Source organism: Protobothrops mucrosquamatus, unplaced genomic scaffold (assembly GCF_001527695.2).
Source record: "Protobothrops mucrosquamatus isolate PMUCROS unplaced genomic scaffold, P.Mucros_1.0 scaffold_198, whole genome shotgun sequence".
Classification (NCBI taxonomy): Eukaryota; Metazoa; Chordata; class Lepidosauria; order Squamata; family Viperidae; genus Protobothrops; species Protobothrops mucrosquamatus.
This window is the reverse complement of record NW_015386274.1, coordinates 908,381-917,603: the sequence shown is the minus strand read 5'-3', so window position 1 is coordinate 917,603 and position 9,223 is coordinate 908,381. Positions and strand designations below refer to the sequence as shown.

Genomic DNA, 9,223 nt, shown 5'->3' with positions numbered 1-9,223 from the left:
CCGCGACCAGTCTCAGACGTGACCTGCGTTGCAGGAGTGCCCCAATAGTTCCAGACCCCAGTGGCAGAAGTGCTAGAGTCAGGAGCTGCCTCTATGGCAAACTCCCCCTCAGGTGAATCCCTGTTTGGAGCTCTTGTGGATACGCATGACTCCCTATTCGGCGCACTTGCTGAATTGTGAGGATGCCCTTGCTCCACCCGAGAAATCCCTAGCGTCCTGCGGTACTTCCCAGGAGCAATGGGGCAGTGTCTCAGAATGTTGACCTGAAGTGCGATCTGGCTCCTGGGCCCCCTCCCCCCGAGCGCAGTTGATCGATGTGACGCCTCAGGACGTGACCATCTCCCAGGGTCACTTCGTATGATAGAGGTCCAGAGATCTTACAGATGACAGCAGGAACCCAGAGGTGTCCAGGACCATAGTTCCTAGTCCAGACCGGATCGCCCACCTGAAGTCTCCTAGGTGCCCATGGCTGTGACACCTGTGAAGCCACCCGGTCAGGGTGCAGTCTATCCAACTTAGTAATGAGGCGGCGACTCCAGCGCAGTTCAGCTGGGCTCTTTCCGGTGGCAGTGCATGGTGTGGTGCGATGTGCAAGAAGGAAATCTGCTAACCTGTGATGCCAGCTGCCGTATGTCAGTCGTTTGAGTGCATCTTTGGTGGTGCACACCATTCTCTCCGCTTGCCCATTGGTGGAAGGGTGAAAGGGAGCAGACATTGCATGCTGGATCAGGTTGGCCTAAAGAAAAGCCTGGAACTCACAAGATGTAAATTGAGGACCATTGTCAGATACAAGCACATCTGGAAGGCCATGGGTTGCAAAAATTCCTCTTAACACCTGGATGGTCCTGGCAGTAGTAGTGGAGGAGACAGGTACAACCTCTAGCCACTTGGAGTGGCTATCCACAAGGATAAGGAAGAATTGCCCCTGAAAGGGCCCAGCATAATCTAAATGTACCCGTGACCAAGGGGTGTGCGTCTCCTCCCACCTGTGTACTGGGGCCTGAGGCATTTCAGGCCGTGATTGTTGGCACAGTTGGCACCCGTGCACCTGAGCTTCGATTGCTCTATCAAGCCCAGGCCACCAAAGATGGCTGCGCGCAAGCGCTTTCATGCGCACAATTCCTGGATGTCCCTCATGCAGTGAGGACAAGACCCTAGACCTTAGTGAGGTAGGAATAACTACTCTACTCCCCCATAATAGGCACCCATTGAAGGTAGACAGTGCGTTTCTCCTTTGCCAGAAACTTTGAAATGTCGCATCTGGACACGTGTCAGGCCATCCTGACAATACCCATGTCAGCACGCGTGCAAGCGTGTGATCAGTGGCAGTCTCTGCAGCCACATCTCTTGCATTGAGGGGAGATTCAGGCAACTCTTGAATAGAAAGAATATTAATGGCAGGAGCAGGGTCTGGCTCTACCTGTTTCAGAGGTAATCTGCTTAGGCCATCTGCATGGCCCATCTCTTTTCCCGGTTTTTGAACTAAAGTGTAGTCATATGCTGACAGGAAGATGGACCATCTCAGCATATGAGGAGAAATGATATGAGGTGTCTGTTTGTTGGTTGTAAACAAGCCCAGTAGAGGCTTGTGGTCTGTATAGACCGTGAAGTGGCGGCCATATAAGAAATCATGGAATTTCTTAATGCCAGCCACTATTGCCAAGGTTTCTCTGTCAATCTGAGCGTAATTCCGCTCTGCAGATGACAGAGTCCTTGAATAATAGGCCACAGGGACCTGTGTCCCATCAGCCTTCAGATGACTACATACTGCTCCCACTCCATAAGGAGATGCATCGCATGCGATGCAAACAGGCAGTTGCTCATTGAAATGCGCTAAAACAGCATTAGAAGTGAGCAAGGCCTTAACCTCATTGAAACTCCTGTCATGGACTTTGGTCCACTGCCATGGAGCCTGCTTGTCTAAGAGCCTATGTAACGGCTCTGCCACAGCAGCCTTGTGTGGGAGGAAACGTACCATTTTTAAGTTCTCAGGGTTCTTACGAACATTGAGTGAGAACCTGAAACCTGAACCCCGGACGACTTATCGAACGTTAAACAGAAGTCGTCCCACATACGGAACCCGTAGTTAGGACTAACCCAAGAAGTCAGTTGAAGTGACTCCTATCTTACATTTATCCTGCTTTAACTTAAGGCCTGCTTTGCGAAAATGAAGCAAGACAGCCCTTAATCTCTCTGCTAGATTTTGAGATGACTCCCCAGCAATGAGGACGTCATCAAAATAGGGGCAGACCCCAGGAATACTTCGAAGTGTGCTCTCCATTACACTTTGGAATATGCCAGGGGCTACATTTACCCCAAATTGCAATCTCTTGACCTTGAAGGCCCCCCTGTGAGTTACAATAGTCTGGGCCTCTGCAGCTGCCTCATCAACAGGTAGCTGTTGATAGGCCTGTGCCAGGTCAAGTTTCGCAAAGATGCGCCCCCCCTTGAGGGAGGCCAGAATGTGGCTTACAACAGGAACTGGATAAGCGTGCTGTTGCAACGCCTTGTTCAGTGTACATTTGTAATCAGCACATATACGTATTTCCCCATTAGCCTTTAGAGGCGTTACTATGGGGGTTTCCCATGGACTAGAATCCACAGGTTCTAAGATGCCCTGCTGGAACAATTTGTCCAGCTCAGCATCTATTTTACCTTTGAGGGCAAAAGGTACCCTTCTAGGCTTAACCCTGATGGGCGTGACAGTGGGGTCCAACCGTAGCGCGATGGGAGGCCCCTTGTAGGATCCTAGCTCTGAACTAAACACATCTGCAAACTCCTTGCAGACCTCTGCAAGGCTTGTCATTTGCAAATGGTGCAGCCCAGTTACCTGGATTCCCAGAGCCTTGAACCAATCGAGTCCAATAAGACTTGTACGATCACCCCCAACTACCACCACATCTAGGAGACCTTCAAAATCCTTATGCTGCACATTAAGGGTGGCCTCCCCCTTAACACACACCATAGAATTCTGAAAATCTGTAAGTATTAGATTCGATGGCCTGAGTTTAGCTCGAAGGCTGCTACTACTACAAATCCTTTTGAATGTGTTAATTGAAATAATGGAGAGAGCGGACCCAGTGTCCAACTCCATTAGTAAGGGAACCCCTTGCAACCTTACGTTAATGGAAAGTTTCTTCTTAAGGGGCTTGTGTGTCCCTGTTCTTAGAATGCTCCTGCGCGATGCGCAGAGACCCACCCTGTTTTGGCTGAGGACCCTGGTACCTTTCTGAAGCAATTCTTCCCGAGGTTGGACCTTCTGGTGACCCAAACAGATGGATGCAATGTGGCCTTGCCTGCCACACGCCTGGCAAATGGCGGAGCAGAACCTGCAATCAGCTCGCTTGTGGCGTCCTCTGCACCCGAAGCATTGAAGAGCTGCTGGGGCCTTGTCCGGACGTCCCTTCTGCCTCCTCTCAGCTGGCTGGTGAAGTCTGTCCACCTCCTCTTCAGGATCCACTTCTGATCCTTCTCAAGCGTCCTCTTGATGGACGGTTGCTATGTCCAGAGGGTTCCTCGCGAGCCGCAAGGCCTTCACAGCCCTGCTAGCTGCTTCCTCAGCTGCCACCTCTCGTAAGGCATCTTGGAAGGAAACATCTTCTTTTGCAAAGATCTTCTGTTGTAAGTCTCTGCTCCTTAAGCCGCAAACGAAGTGATCTCGCAGCCTCTCTTCCAGATCCTTGAACTCACAAGGCCTGGCCGCTTGCCTTAAGGCAGCAATAAAGTCCGCAGCAGATTCACCCGGCCTCTGGTCTCTCTGCTCGAACACGTGCCTCCAAGCAATGACGAATCACTTTGGCTGGAAGTGTTCCTTCAGCATCTTTTTCAGATCAGCATACGTGACTGACTCGAGAGGTGCAGGGGCCACCAGATTTTCTGCAATGTCAAAAGCTTCTTGTCCGCAGGCACACAAAAGAGTTGCTGCCTTTAGGCCGTCTTCTCTTATCTGGTTTACTCTAAAGTAATTCTCCACCCGTGCTACATAGGAGTTCCATCTCTCTGGGTGGGAGACATCGAAATCAGTTAAGCGGCCAATCTTCGACATCGTAAAGTTCACGATCTTCACCAATCGCTTCCTCTACAAGCTGATGTTTGGGAAAGGGTCCTGTAGCCGAGCTCACTCCCCAGCGACGCTGTACTGGCGGAATGGGACGCTGATGCAGACGCCGTCTTCCCACGTCAGGACTTCCTAGGTAAGTCCTTCTTCATTTCTTGAGCTTGCAAAGGATCCCACCTTCGTCGCCAGTGTTGTGTTTGCGGTTCGCAAGCAATTGATGAAGACGCATTGTGTAAACAATAGCTCTTTATTCTCCTTCTCCAACTCCAAGCAAAGAGCAAAAGGCTCGCAGGCCTTTTATAGGGTGAGGAACCCAGCTAGTGCTAACCAATAGGAAGGCAGCGTTTTCGCGCCTTGTGCATGCGTGCAAGGCTGGCGCCACTCAGTCTGGTCCCGGGCAGGTTTTACAATCCCCGGGACCATTTGCAACCTTTTCTGGGCCTGCTGAGTTTCCTCAACAGGCCCAGGACACAACAACACCCAAATTAGTTCAGTATAAACCTTTATGCCTGTCCCAAGAACATGCCACATCCTTCCTTTCCAGACCCAGTTGATAGGTTCAATCTAGTCACATGCTTTCCGACCACCTAGTAAAATTATTAGACACTGCAGCTGTACAATTAATAATTCACCTTTGTTTTATCTTTATCTTTCTCTTTTCATGTTTGTGACATTCAACCAACTCAGCTCACAATAGGAGCCTGCTTCAAACCAAAAGTTGTGTATGTCATCACTTTAGCAAGGTTAAATATGGCTGCACTTTGGCTATATGTTTATACCTTAAATACTGGCTCTAAATAGTTTTCATAAAAAATAAATGAAGGGATCAAAATATAATCTTTTATGGATAACCCAGCCATTGCCTCATTCTTTCTTGTTTGCACTCTGTATTTCATTCAGAGATAACTTAACAAAAATTGTGCTGACCAAGGAGAAAGAAAAAGCTTAGCTATAACTTTAAAAGTGTTTGCTATAGCTTGCAATGTATCGTTCTTCCGCTGTAACTTGCAAATGTATCTGTCCAATTGGCGATTTTGCAGGGCTCAGCACCAGGCTCCAGCTAATTGGCACTTCTACAGGGCTCAGCAGAAGTGCCGATCAGCTGGAGCCCAGCACTGATCCTGGCGCTTCCGCTGAGCCCCACAGAAGCACCAATCATCTGGAGCCCGGGACTGATCCTGGCACTTCTGCTGAGCCCCACAGAATTGCCGATCAGCTGGAGCCTGGCACTGGTTCTGGTGCTTCTGCTGAGACCTGAAACCCCTGCAGAATCACTGATCAGCTGGAACCTGGTGCTCATCCTGGCACTTCTGCTGTGCCCTGCAGAATTGCCGATCAGCTGGAGCCCGGCACTAGTCCTGGCGCTTCTGCTGAGACCTGACACCCTGCAGAATAACCGATCAGCTGGAGCCCGGCACTGATCCTGGCAGATATGCTGAGTTCCACAGAAGCGCCAATCAGCTGGAGCCTGGCTCTGATCTTAGCGTTTCTCCTAAGCTCTGCAGAAGCCCCAATCTACTGGAGCCCAGCGCTGATCCTGGCACTTCTGCTAAGCCCCGCAGAATCACTGATCAGCTGGAGCCTGGTGCCGATCCTGGCACTTCTGCTGAGCCGCCCAGAAGCGCTGATCAGCTGGAAACTGGTGCTAGTCATGGTGCTTCTGCTAGTCTCACAGAATTGCTGATCAGGTGGAATCTGGTGCTGATCCTGGCACTTCCGTTGAGCCGCCCAGAAGCACTGATCAGCTGGAAACCAGTGCTAATCCTGGCGCTTCTGCTCAGTCTCACAGAATTGCTGATCAGGTGGAATCCGATGCTGATCCTGGTGCTTCTGCTGAGCTGCCCAGAAGCGGTGATCAGCTGGAGACTTGTGCTTCTGCTGAACTCCGCAGAGGTGCCAATCCTCTGGAGCCTGGCCTGATCCTGGTGATTCTGCTGAGCCCTGCAGAATCACCAATTAGCTGGAGCCCTGCACTGATCCTGGCGCTTTTGCTAAGCTGCCCAGAAACACAAATCAGCTAGAGCCGGCACTGATCCTGGAGGATCTGCTTAGCTCCATGGAGCGCCAATCAGCTGGAGCCCGGCACTGGTCCTGGCACTTCTGCTGAGACCTGACACCTGTGCAGAATAACCGATCAGCTGGAGCCTGGTGCTGATCCTGGCACTTCTGCTGAGCCCATCAGAATTGCCAATCAGCTGGAGCCCAGCACTAGTCCTGGCGCTTCTGCTGAGACCTGACACCCCCGCAGAATAATCAATCAGCTGGAGCCCTGCACTGATCCTGGCAGATCTGCTAAGCTCCGCAAAAGTGCCAATCAGCTGGAGCCTGGCTCTGATCCTGGTGCTTCTCCTAAGCTCTGTAGAAGTGCCAATCTACTAGAGCCCAGCGCTGATCCTGGTGCTTCTGCTGAGCCCCGCAGAATCGCCAATCAGCTGGAGCCCGGCACTGGTCCTGGCACTTCTGCTGAGACCTGACACCCATGCAGAATCACCGATCAGCTGGAGCCCGTGCTGATCCTGGCGCTTCTGCTGATACCTGCAGAATCACCGATCAGCTCCAGCCCGGCGCTGATCTTGGTGCTTCTTGTGAGCCGCCCAGAAGCGCCAATCAGCTGGAGCCTAGTGCTGATCCTAGCACTTCTGCTGACTCCTGCACTGATCCTGGCACTTTTGCTAAGCCACCCAGAAACGCTGATCAGCTGGAGCCCAGTGCTGATACTGTTCATTCTGCAGGGCTCCACAGAAGCACCAGTATTAGGGAAGGAAGGAAGGAAGGAAGGAAGGAAGGAAGAAAGGAAGGAAGGAAGGAGATGGGAATGTGAAGGAGGGAGGCATGGAGGGAGGGAAAAAGGAAGGAAGGAGATGGGAATGCGAGGCAGGAAAATGAGGGGAGGGAGGAAGAAAAAAAGGAAGGAGATGGGAATGTGAAGGAGGGAAAGACCAAGGGGAGGAAGGAAGGAATGAGATGGGAATGAGAAGGAGGGAGGGGAAAAGGAAGGAAGGAACCCCCCCCAGATGGTAACCACAATGCTAATGTGGCCCTCAATGAAATTGAGTTTGACACCCCTGATATAAAAGGTTGTTAAGTGAATCTGGTTTCCCCATTGACTTTGCTTGTCAAAAGGTTGCAAAAGGGGATCACATGACCTTGAAACACTGCAGCCATCATAAATATGAATCAGTTGCCAAGCATCCAAATATAAATCACATGACCCTGGGAATGCTGAAACGGTCATAAGTGTGAAAAATGATCATAAGTCACTTTTTTCAATGCCGTTGTAACTTTGAACAGTCACTAAGCGAACTGTTGTAAGTCACTTTATCACTTTTTTCCTTTTTTGGGGGGGTAATCAGGGTTTTGACACCTTGCTAGGTGACTGTTGGTATTTGGATATTGCCATATCCTAAAAGTGGTACAATGGGTGAAAAGGTTGAAAAGCCCTGCTATAGTACACAGTTCTGACCAGTTATCGGGTAGTTGCTTATATCCTCTATGCCCACAGAGAAACCATAATCCATGTGTCAACCTTGCAAGGGACCTGGCCAAAGCCATTTTGCTCATTTTCGGTTGCCACAAGATAGGGGGGGAGAATGGAGAGTTTTCTATCAGACTAAACAGTTTTCTGTACCATGGGAGCCAAGGTTATTTCTGTTTCTCTCAGCTGGGGAGGATGATCCTAGTATTAGAAAGCCCACCTGGGTGTATTATTGGGAAATGTAGTTGATTGCATAGACAATGACGTGGGAACTTTAATTTTGTATTACTGTTGCTTTTGGGAAGGGATTTTAGTCTTGGTTTCACTTTTGACCGTGCCGATACTTTGTATCCAATAAACATGTTCTTAGAGGAAAACTCAAGCCTCAGAGTTCTGTTTTAATTGGTCTCATCCGTCGGAAGCATGACGTTAAACCAAGACTACTGAAAATGAATTGGGGTCCTGAGCCCCAGTCACCTACCTAACACCCATAGGAGGACGACAAAGACTCAGGAAAGAATCTGAGATGGAGAAGAGAGAAGAGTTGTCCTCAGGCCTTAGTGTGGTGTCAGCCACCAGAGCACAGGCTACTGCTCAGGTGGAGAGTGGGGCCTCGGCCGTGGGTGCATGGCCGAAGATTCAGACAGCCTCTTCGGAGGGACTGGGACAGCTGGAGGGAGCCTTAACCCTAGGAGAGCTTGAACAACCTGAGATCACCTCCCAGAGACGGAGCACCTCTAAAGCTGCTGAGGCAGAGTTCCTGTCAAAGCCCACTTCAATACCTCATCTTAAGAAAGCAGAACTCATGGAAGCAGTTTCTTCCAAAGGAACTTTTATTAGGAGAAGCTGATAGCAGGCATAATAGGCAGGATCTGAGGGTTTTCTGCTCAGATTGATAGGTTAAAAGCAAACCCCACCCCAATAGTTCATCCTGCCAGTTTGAATGGGCCAATCCTCAGGTGTTAAGTCCGTTGTGAGAAAGAGCTGTTAACACCGGTCTTTCCCAGGCTCGCAGTGCTGTTGTTGGGTCTTCACACCTTCCCTTCCGAAATGGGAGATAAGCCAAATGGCTTGAGGCACATTCTTTCCTCCCCCCAAGGTAACATCAAGGGAGAGACAGTTCAAAGAGCAAATATGCAGAACAGTGAAAGGGATACAGTGTAGCGATAGAGAGAAACAAAGAGACAGCCTGCAGCGTCTTCCCCCCTCCCCTCCAGGAGGATGACAGAACCCAGAGTAATGAAATAGAAAATAGAAAAGAGTTCCCCTTAAAAATATATGGGTTCTGACAGTTCCCTCTGATTTCATCACACAGCCTGAGATTGCCTGTGCTGAGAAAAGTGAAACGATCTGCTGGCTGGGGTGAATGGAAGTACCTGACTGCCATCCACAGTAGAGAAATTGAGAGAGAAGTTCGACCGGCTTGAGGTTGGAGAAGTGGAATCTGTTGCTCGCCAGCTGATCTCTGGGGGAAGAGAATGTGGGAGGTCTCCTACGCTCTCCCCTCAGTGAAGCCCAAGGCTTATTGCGATGGCTTGTGCTGCTTCACCCCTACCCCAACCAGCCTCAGCGTTGAGTCCTATGCAACAATGTAGTCCCAATAGAGATCAGCATCCTACAAGCCCGGGAGGTCAACCCAGAAGGCTTCAAGGTGTGGCTCCCCTGCGACTTCAATGGTTAAGGCCGGGTAT

At 50.3% G+C, this 9,223-nt stretch overlaps 1 pseudogene; it reads right to left on the bottom strand.

Moving 5' to 3' along the window:
- Positions 1-499: 499 nt before the first annotated feature.
- On the bottom strand, positions 500-2,073 carry LOC114923256 (annotated as a pseudogene).
- Between the last annotated feature and the right edge of the window lie 7,150 nt (positions 2,074-9,223).